At 41.5% G+C, this 27,261-nt stretch overlaps 1 long non-coding RNA gene across 1 annotated transcript; it reads left to right on the top strand.

The window, feature by feature from the left end:
* The first annotated feature begins 9,457 nt into the window (after nucleotides 1-9,457).
* On the top strand, nucleotides 9,458-26,965 carry LOC145723500 (uncharacterized). Its single transcript, XR_014148616.1, has 3 exons — nucleotides 9,458-9,563; nucleotides 21,814-21,924; nucleotides 25,351-26,965. It is a non-coding gene; the product is annotated as an uncharacterized LOC145723500 (long non-coding RNA).
* Nucleotides 26,966-27,261: the final 296 nt, after the last annotated feature.

Consider the following 27,261-nt stretch of genomic DNA (forward strand, 5'->3'; position numbering starts at 1 on the left):
AGCCTGGTGGTGGGTATTGAGGAGGGCACATTCTGCATGGAGCACTGGGTGTTATGCACAAACAATGAATCATGGAACACTTCATCTAAAGTTAATGATGTAATGTATGGAGATTAACATAAGAATTAAAAAAAAAAAAGTTGAAGTTATTCCTTTTTCGTCCCTTCTCTTCATTGCTCTCAAAAATGTTTTTGATCTTGGGGCGCCTGGGTGGCTCAGTTAAGCGTCTCAGGTCATGATCCCGGGGTCCTGGGGTCGATCCCTGAATTGGGCTCCCTGCTCAGTGGGGAGCCTGCTTCTCCCTCTCCCTCTGCCGGCCACTCCCTTGCTTGTGCTCTCTCTCTGTCAAATAAATAAGATAAAATAAAATCTTTAAAAAATGTTTTTGATCTTAAGATTCTTTGTGACATTGGGAAGAAGAGAATCCTCAGGTTATTTTTTAATTATTATTTGGGGGAGGGTTGGGGAGAGGGAGAGAGAATCTTAAGCAGGCTCCATGCTCAGCACGGAGCCGACATTGGGTTTGATCTCAGGGCCCTGAGATCATGACCTATGCCAAAATCAAGAGTTGGACGTTTAACCAACTGAGCCACCCAGGCACCCCTATTATAATTTTTTAATCATCCTTTGGTAGGCCCCGGGTTGGCTGGGTAAAGCTATGTTTGTGAAAGGAGATGTAACCTGGGGATTTCCAGATGGTTTGTTCTTTTGATTTCATTCCATCAAATAAATTGTGCAAGTTCTGTGAGTTTCCCTCACTAGAGTAGCGATAATAGGCCATAGCCAAGAAAATAGGCAATTTAGTAGGGATAAAGTACATAATGATGTGTGTTGAGGCCACTCGGTTTGTCCATCCCAGGTACTTTTGAGTTACTATGTGTCAGCAGCATGTCATTGCAGGTGGTTGGCTGAGTCTGTGCGTTAGCTTGATGGACATCATTTGCAACCTTCCAGGCATATTTCCTGTGCTGTATGCCCAGACCCCTTTGCACCAGGGCTTCGGGTGTCACTTAGGTTTTGCCAGTCAGATGTCCTAGCGTCAGATTCACGAGACATCATTTTGCGAGTGTGGGTCATGCAGATGGAGTGCTTCTGGAGCCGGCAGCTCAGCTGCCCGATTCCTGGAAGCACAAGCTAGAGTTTGTTTCTTCTGTCCTCCCAGTGATTCTTTAGGCTATGTTATAACCTGCAATGTAGTATTTTCCAGCTGTGGGTCACAATTCATTAGTGAGTCATGAAATCAACTCCTCGAGTGCATTTTTAAAAATTAAATAGAGAAACAGCAGAGGACAACACATGTCAGATGGGTAAATATTGTGAACATTGTTTGAATTACATATTTGTGTGTTCGTGTGTATACTGGGTCATGATATAAATTATTTCTGCAGTCAATAAAATTTAAATAAATCTCTTTCTGCTAAACTAGTGGATTCTATTCTCTGAACCCTGACCAGTACATAGTAACAGTTGAGTAAGAACAAATGGTATGATGTGACTGCCAAGAGATTCGGGCTTAGCTCACACTGTTAATGTTCGTTCCCACTTACTGAAAGTCTGCTTTACTTCTACAAACTGTTTTTCTCAGAGCGTACCTGTGGGAGAGTAGATAAAACATTCTGTATAGATGACAACAATAGACACAGAGATATTGAGTAACTTGCTTAGCATTTCAACTAATGACCACTATTAAAATTCCCAGGTCCTGTGGCTTCAAAGTCCATGTTCTTTGCAGTATCTTCAGTCTTCCAAGTGGTAGAGAGAATACAGAATGCAAGAGGACTAATGACAGCCCTCTAGTTTATCCATACCTGGCGTCTATTTCCGTCTGGGCACCATACTCAAGGGAAGTTGTTCATATCTAAAGCTACTCTGAAAGTTAGAGACTTGGAACCAAGTCTTGAGGGATAGATGGAAGATCGGGGGTGGGGGCGGGGCAGGGGGCGTTGTTTGGAGAAAAAGTGTGTGTTGGGTGGAAGGAGTGGCTAGAGAAGGTTCTTGGGGGTATGATAGATCTTTGATTTTAAAGACTCAGAAAGGGAATTAGGTTTGTCATATGTGACCCAAGAGACTGGGACTAAGATCAGTGCATTTAATCTATAGAAGATGGTGGCTATAAGAGAAAATACATATTGGTCTCTGCCCCCAGTTCCTGGCACGGAGCTCATAAACCCTTGTCATTTCCTAAGTGAGAAGAGCACTAGGAGTATCTCTTGTTCTAATATTGGTCTTTGACCCCAGGTGCTGACACAGAACTTCTGAAACCCTTGTCATTTCCTGGGTGATGACTGTCTTGTTCAAATGAGGTGACTCTGGGTGGCTTCCTATGGTCCTGGGTGTGGGCTGGTCATCAGAAAGACCAAGCCATGATTAGGAGCTTGGAATTTCCATCCCCGCCCCCCTGAGAGGGGAGAAGGGCTAACACTGGAATTAATAATGGATCATGCCCATGTGATGAAACCTCCATAAAATCCCCAAAATAAGAGGTTGGGAGAGCTTCCAGGTTGGTGATCACGTGGAGGTGCTGGGAGAGTGGTGAGCCTGGAGAGGGTGTGGAAGCTCTGAGACACTTCCCACATAGCTTGCCCTCATCTCTTCCATCTGGATCTTTGATCATGTCATTTAATCAACTGGTAAACAAACGTGCTTCCCTGAATTCTGTGAGACACTCTAGGAAATTGAGTTGAAGGAGGGGGTCACTGGAACCTCTGGTCTATAGCCAGTTGGTCAGCAGCATGGCTGACAGCCTGGGCTTGTGACGCATCTGAAGTGTGTGGGGTGGGGAGGGCAGTCTTGTGGGACTGAGCCTTTAACCTGTGGGATCTGATGCTATCTCTGGGTGGATCGTGTCAGAGCTGAGTTAAATTGTAGGACACCCTGCTGGTATTTCGGAGAATTGTTTGGTGTGTGGAAAAGGCTCCACACAATGAGTGACCCGAAGTGAGGTGTTTAATGTGAGTAGTAAAGGAGACAAACAGGGAAGAAAGACAAAGGAGGGCACACCTGGTTTTTCCCTACATAGGAAGGAAACAGCTGAGTATTCTTTACAGTGGCATAAGGGCAGACGCCTGGAAGTTCCCTAAGATAGCAAATTTAATGAAGAAAGCAAAGAACATGCCATATGCAAGAGCCGTATCCTACCAGTCAATTGGGTTGAGCTCATTGGAGACTAATTTTCTATGTTACATATGCAAAGTTTGGATATTTTACACTATTTTTACTTTGTTTTATTGTGAAATATAACATTTAGAAAAGTGATAAAACAAAAGTGTACAAGATAGTAAATAATTACAAAGTAGAACACCTAAGTGGTAGTCTAGACCGGTTTTCCAGGAGGTGAAGGCCCTCTGATAATAAGGGTTGGTTCCTAAGCTCACATCAGTTTTGCTTGATTCCAACTGGGTGGATTCAGTTGGTAGGAAAAGGGAAGCCCGGTAGCGTCCGTTTATAAGGGCAAGTTCTTCCTCCCCAGCAGAAAGGAAACCAAAATTTTTTACTGATGTCCAAAGACAAGCCTCGTTTTCACACATAGGACTGCACCTTATGATCTTTAGATGAACTACAAATTGAATAATAACCACACTATCAGTTCACTAACTTCCCAGGCAGAAGCCTTCTTCCTTGACAATTCTGCCTCACTGATGATTCCCACCGTCCACTCCTGTCCTTAGTGCTGGACACCTCAGAAGAGAAATAATCAGGGAGATGCCTACAAGCATCTGCTGCTCCATCAATTAACTCACCTGGGTGGCTAGCAGCAGAGGAAGCCACGTACTAGTACTTGAACAATTGGCCTAGGTGGGTAGGGAGGCCAAGGCCCAAGATTTGGGTTTCAGAGCACCTTCCTTCCACAGTACTTCCTGCCACAGGGCCCTCTCCATCCCCCCTGGCAGGACATACCAGATAATTATTTCCTCAAATTCGTTTTCCATCTTATCAATGGAAGAATGATGGAAGACTAGAGGGCTAAGAATCGGAGGCACCTGGAATTGTGTGAAGTGAATAGATAGGAGTTTGCAGTTAATGGGCCTCAGATACACTGGCATGGTTACGGGAGTAGTGAGTCCAAGTTGTCATTTAGAGCATTCTCAGCAGGGCTTCCTACCGCAAGCGTCTTGCTTTGACCATCCCCAATTCACTCTTAGTCCGGTTTCTCATTTCTCTTCTTTTCCCTGCATCTTCGACTCCAATAGTGGTCCCTGTTAGGGTAGTGCCAAGAGTTCAGACATCTCTCTGCCCCGCAACTTCCTTCCCTACTGGTAACCTCTATTGCATGCCCTTAAAGTAGCAGTGATAAACTGTCGGTCTTAAGAACCACAGATTACAGAGAATGGTAGAAATCATGCACCAAAGCTCAATGATATTTGTAGTAATATTGATAGATTCAGAGAGCATCCCTAGATATAGAGAGAGCTTTACATGCAAAACCCATGCTAAGAGGCATGTAATCATTCTAGTAAAGATAATAGCGTAATCTTTGACCAGGCATTTAAAGCCATAGTACCTCTGTTCATTAGTGTAAAATTTACTATTTCATGTAACTGACCCAATCCTTTTAGCTGAGAAATACCCTCTAGTATTATATCATCATTCTGAGAAGAGAGGTGAGGTGGGGAGAAATAACTTATGAAAAGTGAAAATAAAATGCCCTTTGCTGAAAAGACACCTCTCCCTTTGGAGATGGGTTATGGACACAGTGTTTTGACAGTGCTTTTTCTTTTCCTTACTGAAAAGAATGAGAGAAGGGAAACATAAATGAAACTGGAATTCTCACTGAGGGAATCTAGTTAAAAAGTATAAGGAAAAAGAGAGAGAAGTAAATTAAAAATGGTCTCCCCTTACTGGCAACTAAACATGGTTAAATTGGGAAAAATTTTAAAAGATCCAAGAGGTCTAAGGAAAATATCTAATAACTTTTTATGAAAGTAAGATTATAGGGGCGCCCAGGTGGCTCAGTCAGTTAAGCGGCCACCTTCAGCTCAGGTCATGATCCCAGGGTCCTGGGATCGAGCCCCGCATCGGGCTTCCTGCTCAGCGGGAGGCCTGTTTCTTCCTCTCCCTCTGTCTCCCGCCTTGTGCTCTCTCTCTCTCTCAAGTAAATAAATAAAATCTTTAAAAAAAAAATGAAAGTAAGATTATAGAGAAAATTTAAGATTAACAAATTATTAAATTATGTCTTGATTTGCTCCTAATTTTCCAAAATGGATTTTACAGATGAGTAAAGCAACCTCTGGTAGAATAGTAGCAAAATAATGTTTGTCTCTGGCTGTTGGAATTGCAAGTAATTTTTTTCCTTTTTGGATTATCTATATTTCAACATTTTAAACATGAAAACTATATTATTGCTTAAGAAAAAAGCTTAAAATTTTATGATGAAACATCTTTGTTTAATTTTGATCATATTTACTGTTTTAATGAATATTTTTAATATCGAAAATATATGGGAAAGTTATGACTACAAACTACAAGTTTTGAAGAAAAAAACATCCAAGTTGGTATAATAGAAAAGCGCTAGCTTTGGTGTGTTTTAGACTCGAGTTTAAGGTCCGCTCTTTTATCAACTAAAAGATCTTGAATAAATAAAGTAACCTTATGGCTGCTTAATTTTTTTAGCATGAAGTAAGGAGAGTCATTAGGTAATCCACAGGGTCCCCTCTGGCTCTCCTATTGTATTTAGTGAATTTGGAGTCCAGACTATAGGGCTGTGGAAAACTACCGCCACCTGGTGGCCGTTATCTAAAGAGAGGGGCTGTAGTTAAGGTATAAAACCATTCATTCATTCACTCATTCATTTATTCATTCATGCTTATACAGTATTTGCCTAGCATCTGTGTGCTGGGCAAGTGCCAGCATCATGGTTCATTCAATTTAGTGTTTTTCTAGATAATACTTTCTAGATGTGAGCCGTCACATGCTAGCTGTATGACTAAGGACATTATCTAATGGCTTCTGGGTCTCTGTCCTCAAGCTCTGAAAAATAAAATAAATTCTAATCCACCTACATGATTGGAAAAATTTAGAAATGATGGGTGTAAAGTATCTCACACAGTCCACGGCAAAGAATATTGGGTCAATAAATGGTAGCAATTTTCCTTGGGAAGGTTACCATCTAGGGAGGGAAGTAAGACAAATATGGAAATCATTGCAACATGTGATGTGCCTTGAAAATACAAAGAAGGCACAAGGCACATTCCACAAAATGGCACAACCAAAATGCAAACAGACTGGAGTACAAAGGACATGTAGGAGTTGCTGATAACTGTTCCGGAATGGTGGGTGCTGGTCCACTCTGGAGGCTCCTAAGCGCAAGGGAAGCAATGGCCAGCCATGGAAGGGTTGGGGCAAAGAGTAACATCCCCAGAGCTGAGTCTCAGGAAGACTGATATTAATCTAACGTCTGTGACAATGAGATTAATAGACCATCGCCAGACTAGCTGGGCAGTAAGCACAGAGGACGGCAAAGGAAGGATGAATAGAAACAGCACTGAGAAACTATAAAAACATAGTTGAGAATGAAACTTTCTAAGACTTGAGACATTGTTAGATTTCAAATGAACTACCTGAGACTAAGAGAGGCTAAAATGTGCTTAGGGTCATGGAACCAACCAAAACAGCAGTTGTAGGACTAGATTCTAAGGTTCCTGACTCCGGATCTAATACCCCTTCTCCCCCCAGGTAAGAATTCAATCCCACTTTCCCCTCAGGTATGAACACTAAACCAATATGTACAGGTGCCTCGGGCAGAAAGAAACTTTGTGACTATTTTCTAAGGTGCAAGGGGCTAGAAGGGAAATACTGTGACAAAATACTCTTCTGAGAGTATTCACTCTGGGTATTAGAAAGGGCATTATACTTAGAGGGAAATGAAATCCCAAGTGTGTTCCATTTTGAAACCCCTGTGGGATTTATAAGGGCTTAACTTTTAGTTGACACAATTTTTTTTTTTTTTTCTGGCATCTTAGAGAAGCAGGCAATCTCAGAAGTGATGTTTTGACAAATAGTAGCCTAGCTCAGGACAAATGACAGGAAGCTCTCACAAAATATACTTCGACTAGAACAAAGGCAAATAATGATATAATCCCCTGCAGCTGTATGTTTGGAATGGAAACGTTATATTGCTGGGAATGATAGGAAAAATAATATTGGAAGAAGATTAATGCTCTCTGAAGGTCCTGTCCTACGGGGGCGGGGGGAAGTATAGGATAATTCCATGATATGTGGAACAGTACGGTTCAGAAAAAAGAAGGTGCCCGTTGAACTGAGACTGTGTTTGATTATCATAGAAGAGCTGAAACACTTTTTCATAGTCAGAAAAAAATCAATATACAGCCAAAGAAGAGAAGCTGTTTGATAAGGCAATAAAAACTTCAAAGGGTAACTTAAAAATGTTTCCTAATTCATTTCAGCCTAAACTGGTCCCCATGCCCATCTCACACGGTCCCCCAGCTCCTTCACTGGAATATGTTAGCCAGTCTCCTTGGAAAGGAAACTGTGTCAAACTCCGGGGGTGAGTGGGAGAAAAAAAATGGTGCTGGCAGAAAGAGAGGAAGTGTTTTTTTCAATTTAGTGCCAGAAGTAAGTGCTGACATTGTCTCCCATGTGTTTGGGAACAATGGCACATACCACTGGGAACACATTCCCTTTCCCAAGTCCCTTGCTCAGAGGGGTTTGGCAAGTGGCTGCAGAAGTCACAGCTACTTCTCCCTCCCCATCCCCGCATTTCTGAATTAATTTCCTCCCTCTCAGGCACAACACAGTTTCCACCCTCATATTATTAGCATCATCATCCAGAGCAAATTCTCTTATTCTGCCTGCACATGCATGTCGAAGTGAAAACGCTTCTTCCTTACATAAACCTCGTTTCCTCTCTTCATAAGCATGCCTCGGATTGGGGGGGGGCAGTTTGAACATTAATCTCAGGTGACTTCAGAGCTGCACAAAGTAAAGCCTGCATTTTTCCTAGGCTAAAGTAGACAAAATTAAGTGAAAGGAGCCGGTGGCCAGTTGATGCTGATTAAGATGGAAGAGAAACTGGTTAATTACATGGGCTCCAGGCCAGTGTGCGCCCCTCCCCTCCCACCAAGTTCATGGACGGGTGTGTTTAGATTTCTCAGGCTTCCAGTGCACCACTGCTGAACCTGCTGGGATAGCTGCCTGGCCCTTGGCTACTGCAGTGTAGCTGAGGGGTAGAGAGACATATATTGTTTATTTCAAAGATAGGTCTATTTATATGTGACGCGATGTCTACGTTGAACATCTTTTGGTTAGAAGGCAAAAATAATCACCCAGTTGCCACGTTTTACCTGTGTTTTCTCTCCTAGACTTATTTATAGGCATAGAATATTATCTTTTAAACTGCTTTGTCTGTGCCAACTTCTGTTAGAATCAACTTAAGAACTTCGATTAGAATCGAAATCGCTGGAGGAAGAGAACTAACCTTTTAAAACGCTGTATACTCAGGCCTCGTTCCAGCTACATCACTTTTACCTGAGCCGGGTAGGTCATAAAGCCAGGGCAGAATTCCTCTTAGGGCAAAACCTGGTTTCTTTATTTTTAGGGAGTCGGCAAGCCGTTCTGATGGGCTCCCTAAGTATTAGAGTGGGTCCCAGAGCTCAAAGCTTGCTTGGGCAGCCTGAGAAGGAGGAGAGGCACTGAGACTCAGGTGGGAGGGCGGCCCAAAATGTGGTGGAGGCTAATGGAAGAAGGGACCGGAGCCACGGAGAAACTGCTTGCATCGAGGATGGACAAGGAACTTGTTCTTTTAAATATTTATTATGCAAATTTCAATCATATACAAAAGTAGAATGCATGAACTGCGTGCAGTCATCACTCAGCTTCAACACTTACCAACTCAGAGCTGATTTTGTTTCTTCTGTAACCCCACCTACTCCCCCATCCCCAACCCCAGTGAATTATTTGGAAACAAATCCCAGACACTGTATCACTGCACCAAGTCCAGTCATCGGTTTGCTGAGCCATCTTTGCAGCAGCTTCCCTCCTCTTACCCACACTTCGGTAAAGTTGACGGCACACACAGCTTTAGTGTCCGTGGTGCTTTAGAGGACGACAAAAAGCTGAAAAGTTTGCATATGGGCCAAAGTAGGTAAAGAACAAGACAGTGCTATGAAGTTTGATGCAGAGCTGAGATTAACAGTGAGTGGAACTCTCAAAAAAAAAAAAAAAAAAAAAAGAGCAGAACTCTCAAGAATTCCTGAAATGATTGGGGGGAACAGAAGGGAAGGAGGGAGTGCTAGGTTTTCTACAGGAAGTCAGAGGAGGTCTTCATGCAGGACTCTGTGTGTGTGTGTTATTATTAAAATGAAGAGCAGCTCTAAAAGGCTGCAAGTCTTGGGGACAGCCAGACAGCTGGCTTTTGGGTTACAGTTGCATATTCCAAGTTTCCTTTCCTTGAAAGGAAAGAAAATACTAAATTTAGACACCATCTTTTAATTCCTCTGTAATTTCCCTTTCTGTCTCTTTAACAAAAGCAGTCTTTAGACAACCAAAGCAAGGCATGTATTCTCCACGACGCCTCTCGGACACATGACATCACTGGGGAGGAGTTGGTAAGCAATCCCAATCCCAATTAAGTTTTCAGCTGCTCTCTTGGTTAAGTCACTGTTCTTTAATAAATTGCAAAGAACAAGCAGATGTTACTTATTTATGGAAAATGGACCTAGATACCTACACAATTCTCCCGCGGGGTGGGAGGGGGAGGGAAGAAAAATGGGGACCATAGTTGGACTAAATACAGATTTGTCAAATTAATAATGCTCCTTAGGTTTATAGATAAACAGAGGAATTGGGGACCTGAAATGTCATCTTCTCTTAAGAACCATCTACACAGTTGATAACTGCCCAAATAATTGTCCAACTTTGGATATACCATGACTTCTTTTTTTTTTTTTTTTTTAAGATTTTAGTTATTTATTTGAGAGAGAGAATGAGAGAGAGAGAGCACATGAGAGGGGGGAGGGTCAGAGGCAGAAGCAGGCTCCCTGCCGAGCAGGGAGCCCGATGCAGGACTCGATGCGGGACTCGATCCCGGGACTCCAGGATCATGACCTGAGCCGAAGGCAGTCGCTTAACCAACTGAGCCACCCAGGCGCCCCCATGACTTCTTTTTTGGCACACTCTATGGTGTGAGTTACAGGTGCATTACTTCCAGGATGGTTTTTCTTGAGAATTGCTATTCATATGCTAACGAAAAGAAAATTCTTTTCTTTGAGAAAACATAACAGCCACTTCTCTATCTGACAACTTGTCCTTCTGTTTTAGGAAAAGACAGAGGCTTTCACCTGAGAAACAAAAATTATAAGCGATGTTAAGACAATTTATTGTTGAGAATATTGCTATTCAGAGGCCTTAGAAAATAATATCCAGACATCCACTAGATGTCACTTGATGTTTGCTTTTTTGGTGAAGGTAGCATTTTCTTTTTTTTTTTTAAAGGTTTATCTGCAATTATGAATTGACGACTCCCAGTGGGTCCAAACTGGCAGGAAACAAGATGCAGCAATATTTGAGTGAAAGCAGGCAAAAGTCATTAAATGAGAACAATGATTATAACTTTAAATAAGATTTGGGTGGTTGTGGGGTTTGCATAATCCCTCCTGGCATTTGCAAGGATGAAGGGAAGCCAGCAGCTTTGCCCTCCTGCTGTGTTTAAACAAAAAATGGAAAATTGTAATGAACAGCTAGATTTTTCCTATCTTCCATTTTCTGTTTTCCTCCTCCTCCTCCCTCCCCATTTTTAAGAGAACACAGCTTTTAAAATGATTCCCTTCAATGAAGTTCTTTTGCAGCCTTTTAAGCCTGATTTTTCTTTGTTCAAATTTCTACCCACCGATTAAAGCCCTTTGAATCCGCATTATCTCAGTGAAAGGCATGCGACAGAAGTCAATGGTGAAGATGTCTAGGGATTTTGTGAGGATTCTCTGGGGATACCCACTTCCCGTACTTGCTAAAAATCTAATAATCAGTTTCGGTAGAGACCATGTATCCTGGGGTTTTGTTTTGTGTAACTGCTATTTGTTTATTTTTTTAACTGTCATTGTATTTTGGCTTCATGATGGTTAAATAAGTCTCAGTATTAAGTAAACTTCTCTGACCCTGCCTATTTCCTGTCTTGTCAAACCTTTCCCTGTAAGAATAACAGTGTTCTTTTATTTGGTAGTGTGCAGCATGATGTTTTTGGCATGCTCAACCTTTTTGACTTGCAAAAACTTGTGACCTCAAGCGTGAGAGAAGTGAATGCTTGCTTTAGTACCTCATAGGGTCCCAAACTTAGAAAGGGTCCTGTTGCATACATGTTAGAGTTGCAAAAGAATTATCAGCATATTTGTTCCCCAAACATTACAAATAATAAATAGGAATAGATTTTTTGCTAAGTTACTGAAATTTTTAAGCCAGAGAGTACTCGAACATTTTGTTGCTACTAAACCTACATAATTCCTCAAATTGACCTAGCTAAACAAAGATGTAGTGCTTTTATTTACTGTGTTCTATCTAAATAGTTCATATTTTAAAAAACATTTTCAAACCAGCACGCATTACGTGGCAGAGTTAGTATTGCTGTTCTAAGTAAAAGAAGAGAAGAAATGTCTGTATTGCCTAGTCTTTACAAATCCAGATCTAAATGCTTGTCCAGTGGATTCTATAATGTAGGAACCACCCAAATCAAGTATCAACCAAGGGGCATTTTTCTTTTTAAGGTGGCTATTTGATAGCATTTTTCCTATCTTTTGGTTTGTCTTCTATTTTTCAGTAATGTAGACATTATAAGAATAAATACCATGGTGAACATCTCTTGCTTTTAAAAATTGGCAACTGCCAATTCTTATTTATAAATAAATATTTATCTTGAAATATTGTGAACTAATTGGAACATGAAGAAAGTAGATTGGGTTGATTTGAAGACATCATAGCATAAATTGTTATAATCACATAGCACTAATTCTGGTAATTTTTTGAACATCTCAACTAACAAAAATTTTCTAAATATCTGAAGTAGGTGGGATTCGATAAAAAATATTATCAAGCAGTTCTCTTTTATCTTTGGTCTAGAAATACCATTCTAGTAAAGAATCTGTGATAGGCAGTAACAAATTAATATTTGAGGACTGAAGACACATCATCATCCTGATCTGGATAACTTTTTTCTCTAAGGGTTTGAAACACAGAGCTCTAAACTCAGTTTAAGACTGTCTTAAACTTGTCATCAAACTTCCCTCTATTGTTCATTGTCATTAGGTATTTCTTCTTTTCCAGAGCTGACTCTAAAGAGATTTAAATAATATTATCAAAATTTATTGCATTCATACCACACACAGATGCTCTCCTATACCGTAGCCCAAAACACTATTTTATTGTCTTCCTTTTATAAAAATAAAAATGAAATACAGATCTTCCTCAGCTTACAATGGGGTTACTCCTGATACATCCACCATAAGTCGGACAGGCATTCAATTCCCCTAAACTACCAAACATCCTCACTAATTAGCCTGGCCTACCTTAGGCACACTCAGAACACTTACATTAGCCTACAGTTGGGCAAAATCATTAACTCAAAGCCTATTTTATAATAAAGTGTTGACTATGTCATATAATTTATTGAATACTGTACTGAAAGTGAGCAATAGAATGGTGTATCAGCTGTTCACTCTCCTGACCCTGTGGCTGACTGGGGGCTGCAGCCCAGGGACCCTGCCTGGCATCACCAGAGAATTGCAGACAGCACATCACTCTCTCGGGAAGAGATCAAAATTCAAAGTTTACCGAATTTGTATTGCTTTCACACCGTCGTAAAGTTGAAAAATTCCAAGCCAAACCATCGTAAGTCAGGGCCATATGTACAATTGATTTATGACCTTTTCCACTTTTTAATATAAAGCTATAAGATGCCGTAATAAAATGAAAAGGATTTAAAAGTGAAAAACTGGCATGTTTTAAAGAAACACCCTTCAAGTAAAAAAGATGAAAGCCCAAAATAAAAGCCCTAAGTTATTGGCAGTCTTAGCTCTATTGTAGAGTCATCCTGGATATGGATTTGGAATTCAGACTGCCTGGGTTCAAACCTCAGCTCCATCAACCACTAGCTGTGGATTTGGGCAAGTTAATGATCCTCTCCAACCTGCAATGTCTTCTTATGGTAAAATGGGAGAAATAATATGGCTTATGTTCCTTTTTTAGAAGAGCCAATAAATTCTATTTGCAAAATGCTTAGCACAGGGCCTGGTCCCTGATGAGTGTTTCATAGGATCCACTATCAAAATCATTATTATAAAGCTAGATAATAATGTCCTTACAAACTTTGGCCATTTTTATATCATCCGTTGTATTTATCCAATGAGAACTTTACAAAGAATTGAGAGGTTGGGGTCAAATTTCTATGTCACTAAAGCACCTGAAATACACCTTGAATTTAGTTTGTGATTAGTTCTACCACCTGTTTAATACAAACACAAGAATCAATGAACTTGCTTGTTATAAATTCTTCATATTTGTAATAGCTATAAAAATATTTAAAAATTGCTTCAGAGCATCTATTAATCTGGAGAATACTTGGCAAAACAGTTGTTAAATATTTACCCATTTAAGAGAGAATACAATGAGATATTAGGCAATATGAAATATATTCATTTGCCACTTGTTCTCTCCTTTTTAAAAATTAGTCTAAAATACACCCAGTATTCTGCAAAGCATTGACTAGTGACGAATGCAATCCATGCTCACAGAACAGTCTTGTTCACTACTACCATAGTTGAGATTGTTTAGCAATCTTAATGCCAATGAGTTAAAAGGACATATGATTAATATAAATAATCTGATTTAGTAGAGCAAATTATGTACTATATGGTTCTACTGTGGCAGCCGTCCAGCCTAAAAAAGAATACTCATCAAATACTGAGCTACAGTATTTACAACATATTGACCAAAGTAATACAAACAGAATGAAAATGACAAAATTCAGACATCTTAAAATGATCACTCAATCTCTCTTGAACACATATGCACACCAGAATACTGTTTTTTTTTTTCACATTTGTTGAAATTATGGAATCCTTTTTTTTTTTTTTCTTTCACTGAGCGGCATTTCCCATCACCAATTGATTTGCATTTGCAAGGCCAGCATTATAAATTAAATTTATTCCCTCCTGAGACTAGGGTTGCAATTTTAATGGACCTCCGATAGATGTAGCGGTAAAATAACGTGTCAGTGTTCACACAGGTTGTAATGAAAGGAGCCAAAGGTAGTGTCATCTTCCACTCAATTACACATTTTTATATTTTAGTGCCTTATACTTACAGCTAAGTGGAACATTTATCAGACTTACTACTACATCAAACACTGAGAAAGATCTTACATTATGAACTTTGGTAGCTTTTTCCATCTTCAACAGTTATTCATACTCTCCTCATACACTCCTCCTACTTCACTCCTCATGCATACTTAAACAAATAGTATCTATTTTAATCCTCCTGATGGCCATGTAAGGTGGACATTATTATCCTTTTTTGAATATAAATAACTCAATCTAGGAATGTCTGGAGAATCTAGTCCTACATGGTTTGACCTTTTGAACAAATCCTTTCAAATGTACCACTACTACTCTTCAGTTTCAGCTTGATATGCTATGGTTTTCCCCCAGGCTTGAGTTGATTTAGGCACTTTCTAAGGGTTTGCCTATTATTCTGAGATCACTAGATCTAGTCAAAAAAACCTAAACCCTTTACATCACCATAGCATTACCTTTTCCTACTCTTTATTCTATAGGAGAAACATGCTTTCCCTACGTACAGCTTATTATGGAACAGTCCACACTTTTCCAAATATCCTGCTCTTCTTGACGTTCTCTCTTTGGGTTTCCACAAAAATTTTAAACATAAGAATTTGGCGGTAACAATATATGGACTGTGTAATAATCCTAAAATAGTCAATTTACAACTGCCAACACATTCTGAGCTTTCTTCCTTTTTAAGTATCTTTGGGGACATTTATGGTTGTTTCTCCATCTATCGCCCCTCCTCCACTTAAGCCTCAGTGTGGTTCTAGGGAGGTTGAGTTCACCTGGGTCTCCTGTGCATCTATCTCCTGGCCAATGATTGGTTCAATGGTAGGCACGTGACCTAAGCCTATCAGATGCAAGCAAATTTGAGACTATTGCTGGGAATTATCAGTCAAAGATGCTCACCCTTTCCCAGCAGACTTGAAAGCGGAAGCATTAGCCCCAGCAGGAAGTAGCAGCCATCTTAAAACCAAGAGAGGTTCCAGCCTCAGGATGGAGCTGACGCCATGGTGTGCGAAGCGGTAAACAACAGAGAATTGGATACTTGGTGACATCCCTGATGCAGCCTTGTCTGGTACCTCTCTACCTCTGAGCATTTTAGATGATTGAATACATTCCCTTTTTATGGTTTAAGCCACTTCGAGTTGAAGTTTTTGGCCACTTGCTACTCTTAGCCATCTTAACTTACACAGCACTCCCCGTGTTTTCCCACAACTGGTTGCTCTGGTAGTCCTGCAGAGCTGGCAAGACCAACCCCTTCTAGGCATAGGTTGCCTTGTTTTAATGGGACCACGCTCCCTTTAAGAGAACCTGATTTTTTTTTCTTTTTAAGCACATTTAAATTGCACAATCAGGATTTAAAATAGTGACCAAAAGTGCTTACATCTAAAAATTCTCAACCCCGGTCCAATATTATCATGCTATGAGCTGTGAAAGAGCTGATAAGCTGATAGAAGGTATTTTTCTCATGACTCTTTGTTTCTTTGAAGTAAACACCTGGGACTGACAGAGTTTGATGTCCCAGCTTTTTGGATCCCCAAAAGGATTACAGCATGATTTTACGACCTCTCACAAACCCCTCCTCTACCAATGAAAATTACTAGGTACTATAAATCTGTCTTTAAAAAAAATTAATTGGAATCAAAATGTGCTTTGAAATGAGTTATTTAATTTTATGTTAGCTCTCTTAGAGTTTTCTGAAATGTCTTCTAATTGCTTCAACATGGTGGTGAAATACTTTATGCATGTAGCTTTAGAAGTCAATGATACAACAAGGTGTACAATGAAAATAGTAGTCCTCTGCCTAACCTTCTCCATCTTAAGTCAAAACACTTTCAAGTGCTTATTTTCTTTGTTTTCATATTTCTAAATAATATGCATGCAGCTATTTCCTTATTTTTTTTTTCAGATGTAAGCGCTCTCTACTGGTTTTTTTTCTTTTCTTTTTTTAAAAAGATTTATTTATTCTAGAAAGAGAGAGAAAGAGCATGCACATGAGTGATCAGGGAAGGGCAGGGGAAGAAGGAGATAAGCAGACTCCCCACTGAACAGGGAGCCCCACACAGGGCTCCATCCCAGGACCCTGAGATCATGACTTGAGCCTAAATTAAGGGTCAGACGCTTGACCATCTGAGACACCCAGGTGCCCCTTTATTGGTTTTCTTCTACAGTTGATAATTCAGCTTTCTCAGCATACTCTTTTGTGGCACACTCCTCCCACCTTGCTGTCCTCCTTCTTATCCTCCCAATGTAATTATATAGCAATATTTTGGCTAGATTTATAGCTCAGCCACACAATATACTATGGTAGCATGTTTATGTAACTTCATTAATAATAGCCTCTTTTTTTGTTGCTTAATTTTTTTGTGTTTATCATTAATTTCTCACCAATTCTTTGATAGAATAGTAAAACTCCCTTGAATGGAAATCAACACAAGATAGTCTATCCATTTCTTTTTCTTTTTCCTTTTCTCTAGATTCTTCTATCTTTAATGCCCCCTGTCTCTGGCCTCAATCATGGCTGACTGCTCTCCAGCCTGCTGTTCAGCTGCCATCCTGGCACTCACCATCTTCTGAGGAATTCCCTTCATCTCTGTCCCTTGGGGGATTTCTTATGCCTGTATCCCATGATTTCCTACTTTTGGCGTATATCCTCATTTTGGTGAATCAGTTTCCAGTAGTTTCTTAAAAAAATTTTTTTATAGTTGGTGGTACAACAAACATATGGTAAAGTATATTCAACTTGTGTCCGGCCCAATTAATTTTTGTATACACATTCATATAACCACCATCGATACTGAATATCAGGGCTCCTGGGTGGTTCAGCCCATTAAGTGTCTGACTCTTGATTTCAACTCAGGTCATGATCTCAGGGTCGTCAGATCGAGCCCAGTGTTGGGCTCTGCACTGAGCACGGAGTCTGCTTGAGATTCTCTGTCTCCCTCCCCACCTGCCCCTCCCCCCACTCTGCTCTAAATAATGTAAGTAACTAATTAAATCTTTAAAAAAAAAGATACTGAATATCTCCAGCATTCTACAAAGTTTGCTCATGTCTCTTCCAAGTCAATACTCTCCACCATCACACCACCCCCAATGAGGTAATCACTATTCTGACTTCTATCACCATCAATTAGTTCTTCCTGTTCTTGAACTCTATGTAAATAAACAGAAAGTATGTACTCTTTTATATCTGACTCTCTTTTACTGTTTATTATATACTTGGGAGAGTCATCCATGTTGTTGCATGTACTAGTAGTTTGTTCTTTTGTTTGTTTTTTGCTGTGGTATGTGGTATGAAAGTAAAGTATTCGGATGTTGTAAATATAGCTGCCACAAATAGTCTTGTTCTGTCTTTTTGTTGGACACATGCACTCATTGTTTGGGGGTATATAACCTAGGACTGGAATTGCTGGGCCATGGGATAGCCATTAACTTTTTGAGAAATGGTGCAGTTGGAAATATTTATGATAGGTTGTGTGTTAGGGTAGCCTAAACCACACTACAGTAACCATAAGCCTCGCATCTTTATGGTTTACTGTATTAAGTGTCTTCTTGCTCACACAAGTCTGCTGAAGGTTGGGCAGCCCTCCGAGGCAGTTATCTTTCATGTGGTAATTCAGTGATACAAAATGTTCCCATCTTATGGCTCCACTATCTCAACAGGAGACCTCTGTAGAAAGCGTAGAACTCATACATCCCCCTTCAGTGCTTTGGCCAGGAAATGACATGTCACTTCTGGGCACACCTACTTGATCAGAATACATGATCCCACCTAACTTGGAGAGGTCTGGGAAGTATAGTGTTCCATGTACCAGGAAGGAAAGGAGAAACAAATCTTGGTGAGCATAAGTAATGTTTGACACACTTCACGTATCTGTCAATACCTCTGTTCTAATGTCACACTGAAATAAATGAAAGTTTGGCCAGGTATTAAATCTTAGGTAGAAAGAACTTATTTTCCTTGGAATTTTGAAGTTGTTGCTCCATTGTCTTTTAGCTTCCAGTGTTACTTTTAAGAAACCCAATGCCATTGTGGTTCTTTATGTGGGAACTGTTTTTCTCTTTAATCCTAGTATATCCTAGTATCTGGACATTTCATAATGATATGCTTGGTGTGGATATTTTACTTTCTTATTTTTCATCACTATGTTTTTGTACTACTTTCTGCAAGGCTTTCTCAACTTCCCATTCTTGTATTGATTTAAAATAAATTCTACTTTTATATTTGTAATTTTTAGATTTTTCTTGCTCACTATTTCCCTTTTATTGCATCCTCTTGTTTTATGGATGCAGTAACGGTTAATTAATAAAAGTGTTTTTGAAGTTTTCTTCTCTGGATTGCCTCTCTTTTTCTCCATGGTTTATTTTTTCCCATTTATTTGTAGTTACTTTGGGTTTTTAAATCTGTCTTTCATATTATAGAATTTCCTCATATATCTGGAGATCTTTGGCTGCCTGTTTACATTTAGGTGTCCAGGAATAAAAAGTTGATTGGAAGCCCTTTGTAGGACTCTCTGACTGATGAGCTTTCCTGTAGAGCCATGAAGTGGGACCCAGGCATTTTGTTGGGTGACTACCATGTCAATATTGGTAGGTGTGTTCTTTTCGGGCTGCTCACTTTCTCCACAGAGGAACTTGCCAGTCTCCTCCATGGGAGCATAAGCTTGAACGTCAACATTCATGGAGGTAAGGGAAGGAGACTTAAGAAGCTAAGTCCATGAGAGCTGGAGAAGCCTTATGCTTCAGAATAATGGATTTTACTTAATCCTATTCTGTCTAGCTCCGAGCCATCACTGAGTCCAGAACCATGCTTGTTCAGCATCTCTAGAGAGCAAACATCTTGCTTTTTACCAGAGCAGGAGAGAGATACCTAGTTGTGGGGCATAGGGAAGGGTCTATAACTTAGGCAGATTTCATCAAAATCTTTGTTTTTTTGCCCCCTCTCCATTCCCTTCATCTTCCAAATATTGGGGACCACCAATTCCTGACCTCTCAGAAATTTTTTAGAGCAACTTATCTAGCTTCTTCTTGGCTTCCTCTTACTAGGTTTTTAGATTTCTCTACTTTGCTCAGTTAGTTACTTCTCTTCTTTCGGCTTCCCATCTTCTAAACTGTAGTTGACAATTCCTGTCTGATTTCTCCTCTACAGCTTTTTTGTCTTTGGAGTTTTCGCCTTCATTAATTCCCTCACTGTCATTTTCAGTAGGTTGTAGAAAGAGTTTATAGAAATCCTTACTCTTAATTTTCCATGTTTATTTTGAATCATAATTATTTTATAAGGCTAAAATATAATCATATCACTCCCCTTTCTGAAATCTGTTGCTAGAACTGTAACACCTACAGCTTTAATTCTAACCTTATGTTAGCACGCAAAATTTTTCGTGATTTGACTCGGGAACATTTCCAATCTTAACCCAAAAATGCAGTGTAGCAGGTTATTTGCTATTTTTCAAACATGCCTGTTCTTTCTTATTTTCAAAGCCATGCATAGACCATTTCCATTACTTAGAATCTACTTTTCTAACCCCCTGTGAAACATCTACTTATTCATTGCCTCCCCTATGAAGCATTCTTTGACTCCTCCAGACCAAAGTAATTTTCTTCCTGTGTGTTCACATAGCACTTAATATACCTGTATAAAATAATTTCTACTTTCCCAACTTTACAATGGAGAATTTAGATGTAGTATTTCCCAGTCCCACAATGGAGGACTGCTGTACATAATATCAGCCCTCAAAGGCTAAGACTGTGTCTTCTTCTTTGAATTTTCTACCACTTGGAAGTGTCTTCCATATTTCAGGCATATGTGTTTCAATATATCTATGACCAATGAGTGAATAAGGAAGAGATAATACAAGGCCCCTTGGGTGTTATAAAACAAAGGCACCAAAGCACAAAACCTTCACCTGGGAGTCAGCATTTTCAAGTTCTGATTTTTGCCTGACTTGGGCTTGCAGTATATAATTTAGCATAACTCACTCTGGTCTTTCTGCTCTCAAATGTGCTCCCTTGTAGAATAGGGATCTCTCCCAGAATGTCTTCGCTTTCTGGAGAAGGGCTAAGGAACTGCTTTGAGCTTCAAAGCTCTTGGGCCAGCTATAACAAAGTCACAGGCAAGTCTGTTTCAAACTCTGTAGCTGAATTGTTTCCTAATTGTGCTAGATAAAGACTTCCTTCCACATGCAGGAAAAGCAAGGACTCCCCCATTGGTGAATGTCCCACATCTACACGCTATAAACTACCCACAACTGAGTTTGTGCTGTCCTTGCTGGGAGTTACCTCCTCTGGCAAATATCACCCAGGCTTTTTACAAGAGGCACCCTTTTGCCTGATCCTGTTTGCTCAATACTGACCTCAGATGAGGCTACGCGCAAGTCCGCACCCCACAGCTGTCTCTCTTGGTAATCATGTCTCAGGCCAGGATTTGTTTTGTAAAAGATCCAGCTGCATGGAAAGTCCCAACAATTGCAAACACTCAGTAGAGTCCTCAACATTTGTGGCTGAGACTTTCAGGTGAGAAAACTTGTGAAAGATTGACCCCTCTCACGGCATTTCACGACTGTGAGCTTTTTCCTCAAATGCCTGACTGGAGACTCTTCAGACAAACGTGTTCTTCCTTCAGAGCATTAGCTCTGTAGCCAGCCAGCTGAGGGATTTTGTTCTTTTTTGTTTGCTAGCTTTTGGCAGTTTACCTATTTTGCATTCATGTTTGTACTCCCATAAAAATAGTGCCAGTTGTGAGAATCCAACAAGATAGCGTGTGTAAAGCAAGTAGCACACAGTAGGTGTCCCCTTTTGGCATTTCTCCTCGTGGAAAGAGTGTCCGAGTTCTCTCTAGTTTTTTTCTTCTTCTGTTCACTCTTTTAAAAAAATTTTTTGGTCTTTTCCTGCTCTGCTCACTGGTTGCCCTCTTTCATTCTTTCTTTTCTTCAGATGAACACTTTTTAGTTTAAACTGTAACTTTAAAAGTTTAAATTTAGCAAAATGTATTCTATTTTGGTCAGATCTAGTTTGTGACTATTTCTTTTTCACTTAAGTTTTCTTTTTTTCTGAAAGTTTGTATTTGTCTTGGTTTGGTGGCTTTAGAGGTAATTCTGGGTGGAGTTTGGGAGACGTTTTCTTCAGGCATTCCTGCTCATGGTTGGAAGGACAGAGAGCCAGACGAACCTGTTGGGGAGGTGGTATTCTGGAAGGGGAATTGCTGGGAGTGGTGGTAGGGAGGTGTGAGGGTTAGGAAACACAGAAGAGTCACAGAAATTCAAAAACAAGAAATGATGCCCCACAAGAGCTCGTGGAGCTTGCAATGTTGCCAGGAACTCAAACCATTCTTTTTTAGGGGTATTCTCCTCTCCTCTTCCCTTGCCCCGTATGTGTTCTGTTCTCCTCTCATTTAGCCTACGTCTTATGATGGCCATCCCAGCCCCCATCTCCATGACCTTCTTACAGCTAAGTATCTCAGTTACCCAAGCCCAAACACTTCAAGAAGGGAATCTCATTGGACCATTCTTCTTCCCTCCCCCGACCCTAGGTTACTGGCCTGCCTACGGTTGGACTGTCCTTAATCAGAGTTCAACTGCACGTTGTCAGTACAGCACCACTTGGAACCTCTGTGGCTTCCTGGATCTGTCCCAGCTGAAAGGTAAGTCTCTCAGGAAATGGGGCTAGAGCAGTGCTCTGGATTTGATAAAAATATCAATATTGGGATGCTGGTATGAAGTGAGAAATTTTTAAAAGTACAACTAATATGTCAGAAAAATATATCCCATGATATGAAGTATTCTTGGAAATTTCCTCTAGTAAGAATTTGCCCACCTAAGGGATCACTCTCCTTCTTTTGGAAATATTCCTTTATGGGAAAGCTGTTGGCTAATAATTCTGAAGTGACGTCATCTCAGACTTTGAAACCTCTCCTCTGGAAGCTCCTAAGATGTGGCATCACAGGTGGTTTCCCTGGCCCCTTTAAGAGGGAGCGGCCAAGGGGCGTGGCCAGAACGGAGCCAGCATACCTGCCCATGGAGTTTGATGGGAAACAGGCCTTCACATGCGTCCCCTGCACTCATCCCACACATTGGCACAATTATGCTTGACAAGGGAGCTCCTGAGGGCAGCAGGCCAAGGGGGCGGTGGGTCTTTCCCACTATGCTAGGGACCTGGCATTTACTCCTTCATGTGACCAAGCCAAATCACTGACACAGACATTAGATATATTGTCTGAAATTCTCTCTTCTCGGATTGGGTGTCTCACGCGTCACATCCTGCCTAAAATTATCCTACGTAAAACCTCACCTGCTTTTCCTTGTCCTCCCCTCCTTGGTCTGCCAGCGATTCTGTCCCTCTTCAGCTCTCCACCGTCCTTTCTCCTCTGCCCCAGGCTCCCATTTCTGCCTGCTCTATGATAAATCCGTGTTCCCCAACTCCCCCAGTGTGACTTTAGAAGTAACCTGCAAGCATGTCTGGTCTGCAGAGCCACATCGCCATCCATCATGTGAATCCTCCCGCGGGGAAGATGGGAGCGCAGCTTGTAAGGCCCAAACTGACAAGGTGGCTGCCACTGGGATGTGACACCCAGTTTCTCCTTTTTCTTCTCCAAGTGCCTAGTGACAAGTCCCTCAGTTTGGATGACGCAGGTGCTGTACTCTGCTGCTTCTCCTTCCATTCCTATTTTCTCGAAGCCAGCTTTCATAAAGGGTGAATGGCTAGGCACTTGTAGTTTGGTTCTCATTATGAGCATGAAAACTGGGACTTCTACCCTCATTACTTATCCCCACCCATTTTCATTTATTGAATCTGAAACATTACATTTAGCCTTCCTATCAAATTCAGTGGCTTCCTTAAGAAATAATGTAACGTACCTCTGTCATCATTGATAGAGCATCGTTTGATGACATTTTAATTTTTTAAAAAAATAACTTACCCCAAAAGCACAGTATTTAAGCAAGCTAGGTGACAAATGTGAGACAGAGAAGAGAGTTATTTATTGTTTTTTAGCAACTTTTCTCCTCTTTGGCAAGAATCCTTTGAAAGAAATGGGTCCGTTTCATGCTGCTGTTGAAAAAACTCCCAAAGACCATGTTGGTGTTTTAGTCTGTTTTCTACATAAAGAATGTTTCGTGAGAGACACGCCCAAAGAGCACAAGACCAGAGCTTGGGAACCTCGATCTGTTCCAGAAACCAGAGTTCCCACATAACTACATAATGTGCTGCTATCAGGTTACAGGCCTGCCACAGTTGCCTAATGTAACATTGAGTTCGGGGCGCTGCCGTGGGGAGGTGTAATTACCAGGGGCACGGCTCAGGCTGAGTGGTTGCAGTACTCAGGAATTCACGTGCACGATCCATGGGCAGGCCAGTGCTCCACCTCAGTCTTCAACCCCAAGGATATCCAGGATTAAACTTCCCAAGGTCTTTCCCCCCTCTCCAAGGTAATATTGCATATCAGCTGCTGTCTCTATGACACAGAGGTCAAGGAAAGGGTAGCGTTTAATTGCATTGCTGGTCTTGCTTGCATGATCATGTTTTCCTGCTTCCGAAATGTCTTTATTTCAGAATCCCCAAAATGATTTCTGACAAGACCTCTGATCTTTCTTTTGCAGTGGGGGAAAAAAAAAAAGTTGATTTTTCTATAACAGGTTCGGGATGGTGATGATGATGGCTTATGATTAAATTTAGTCGTTTTCATATACAGTTTGAACCTGTGCCCATTCCTGTTCCTAACTCTACACCCAGTCCTGGATCCTGACCTGAAATGAGCCAGGCTCACTAGTAGAATTCATGGAGTTCAGGAAGTCTAGCTGGATGACAGGGTCGAATGTTGATTTCACACATTTATGAAAGCAACAGGTAGAAATAGAAGACAAGACCCAATTCTACTTCCTGTGGCTGGTGGTGTTTCCAGTTGAACTTAACACATTGAGGCTCCCAGGAGTGAAGCCCAATCTTGATCACCGGAAACTAAAGGAACTCTGATGTGCGTATGAGAAAAACCTGGGATTTCAATCCTCTACATCTATTTCTCAGTTCCTATTTGCACCACATGCATTCACTAATGTGGTCCTGCGCAGCCCTGAGTCCCCACCTTCACAGCCTTGGTGGGCCACCTCCTCTGACCCTGGATGACCACGTCCCTGTGGCTTCTAAATCCTATGTCTTAAGCCTGATCATTACCCCAGCTCCTAGCTCCCTCTGTGTCAGTGTGGGTCACAGTTTACCTCTTTTAATGGCAAATTCCTTGGCTGAAAATTATCCAGATGTCCTGAAGAAATAAATGGGCAAGAGGTTAAATAATCCCGTATAATAATGATCTTCAAAAATTTTTTTCTAAGTAGCAGAATGTTCTTCAAATTAAATCTTATGCAGATGCCCAATATCTAAAGCAGATGAATGTGGCACTGTGGAGATGTTCCATCATGCTGTCGTGATCACCCTCAGGAACCTTCACGAACTCCAAGGCTCCTCAGGACATGGACTGGAAACCACTAACATACAGGATTCTAAAAGGGAAGGGAAGCCAAAATGTTTGCGGCTCATTTCAACAGCTGTTTCACTCAGTAATTATAATTTTATTCCCATGGCCTGCCTCTGAACCTAAGCTTCCTGGATCCTATTCAAAGCAAGGGATGGGGGTGACCTATAGTAACGCTCCCTGCCCATCCCCTCACTCAATTTCTTCTCCAAGTTTTCCCCCAACTTCCTGCTCTTGTAAATTCTGTGAGCCTCTCGTCAAAGGATCTAGATTCCAATTCTAGTTCTGCTCTTTCAGCTGCATGTAGGGATCATTTGCACTCCTGGAGACTTGATTTCATCCTGGTTGATAGAAATAATAATACCTACTCTTCCTGTTGTGAGGATGAAACTCAAAGCTAATTGTATGAAACAGTTGTGTGAATTATGTCCTCTATATACTTTTTAAGTTATATAGAATACATACACATACACTGCTGGAGACGAGATAGATCACCAAAGAAGTTTGGCTGGACTGTAATCACCATTCTTAAAACCTTAACAGATCTGGAGCTACACATAGAGGATACAAATTTAGGAGGAAATGACCTTTTTTTTTTTTCAGCATCCTCCCAGTGTTATGGACACAGAATTGACCTATAAACTATGGTCACAAATCTCAGCATGTGCTAGAGGGAAATTTAAGAAAGATGGACATCTTCTTGGGTAATGTTACAGAGCAGAGGATGGTCGCCAAACTCAGGTCTCTGGCAGCACCGGGAAAACGGAATTTCTGGACAACTAGTGTAGCATGTTTGAGCAAGCACATATGTGAGGCTGCAGACAGAGCGAGGCCAGTTTCCACATCTCTCCTGGGTCAACAGAGTGAAAGTTGCGACAGAACCCTTGTCGGCCTCCATGAATTTAAACAGGAGCTCTTAGGACCCTGGAGAGAAGGCTGATGAGGACTGGCAGTGGCACAAAGGGACACCTGTTAGGACAGTAATCCAAGACTGGTCTTAACCCCACGGAGCCATATTAGCACTTCCCCATGCAGCTGCGAGGCAGCCTCCGAATCTCTTTCACCACAGCATTATAGGAAAACGCTTCCCAGAAGTAAGAAGAGATGCCTGAGCCATTTCTGATCTAGTCCAATCCCTATCGCCATCCTGGCCCCACCGTCATGCTGTGACTAAAGAAACGGAAACCGAGGGACTGGGAGAAGCCCATCCCCTGAACTGTGCTGCCTCTGGAGACTCATCAGGCTGGAAACCCATCAGCACATCTCCTTTCCAGAGTGTTCCTGTGTGGCATCTCCCCTTCCTTTTACGTCTTCCTTCAAGGCAGAGATGCCATCTGCTACGATTTGGGTACACTCCCTCTGCCCACGCTGAAGTCACGGAGCACGTCGTCAAATTACTGTGAGGTGGGACGCCTGGGTGGCTCCGTCGTTAAGCATCTGCCTTCGGCTCAGGTCATGATCCCAGGGTCCTGGGATCGAGCCCCGCATCGGGCTCCCTGCTCCGAGGGAAGCCTGCTTCTCCCTCTCCCGCTCCCCCTGCTTGTGTTCCCTCCCTTGCTGTGTCTCTCTCTGTCAAATAAATAAATAAAATCTTAAAAAAAAAAAATTGCTGTGAGGTGAGGTGCAGGGAGGTCCCCAGTTCCACAGAGGGCGATGGTAAGGACAGGAAACCACAGGGCTTTCGAGGGGAAGGAAAACAGAACGACTCAACCGATGGGATTGTCAATGACACAATGGACTCCGGAGGGCTGACAAGTGACTTTTATAATATTGTATAAAGTTGGCAACAACAGCTGGCTCTACCCCGAATATTTTTGATAACTTCTTAGTTTGCTAAGCTTCTTGGTGATTTGGAGTGGTGGTTCAGCCCAGGGGCTGTGCAGCCAGATTCTGTGAGTCACTGCTCAGAGGGCCCCCGTGTGAGGCTGCTGGACAGGGGCCATGCTTTCTCCTCTCCCAGCCTCTGCCCAGATGGATTGTTGCGTCCCTTCGCTCGTCCACTCCCTGCCTGTCTCCACTCCTGCAGTTGCTGCCCCTTTTCCCAGGCTGCCAGTGCCCCGCCCTTTGGGTATTTCCTCCCTCCTGGCCCAGAAGAGCTTTTCTCCTCCCAGGCCCCTCTGTTCTCACTCCCCGTCTTTTCGCCATAATCTGTCTCCTTCCATGTGTTCCCGTCTTGACTTCCACCCTTCCTTATTCACACCCAGTTGTCATCTCATATCTTTCTGTAGCCACTTTGCTCTATTTTTAAAGATTTTATTTATTTACTTATCTTTTTTTATTTTAGAGATAGAGTGTACGTGGGGGGAGGAAGAGAGGGAGAGGGACAAGCAGACTCTGTGCTGAGCACAGAGCTCAATGCCAGGCTCCATCTCAGGACCGGGGATCATGACCTGAGCCTACACAGCCCCAAAAACCTATTGGGAAGAAAATACAACCCTAGTACCTCCTCGGTTCAGCAGTGAGCCATATTACTCTCTCAGCAGTATAAATGCCATGTATTTACTTTTACCTTTT

The sequence above is a fragment of the Leptonychotes weddellii genome, chromosome 9, assembly GCF_054177405.1.
Source record: "Leptonychotes weddellii isolate Sample4059 chromosome 9, ASM5417740v2, whole genome shotgun sequence".
Classification (NCBI taxonomy): Eukaryota; Metazoa; Chordata; class Mammalia; order Carnivora; family Phocidae; genus Leptonychotes; species Leptonychotes weddellii.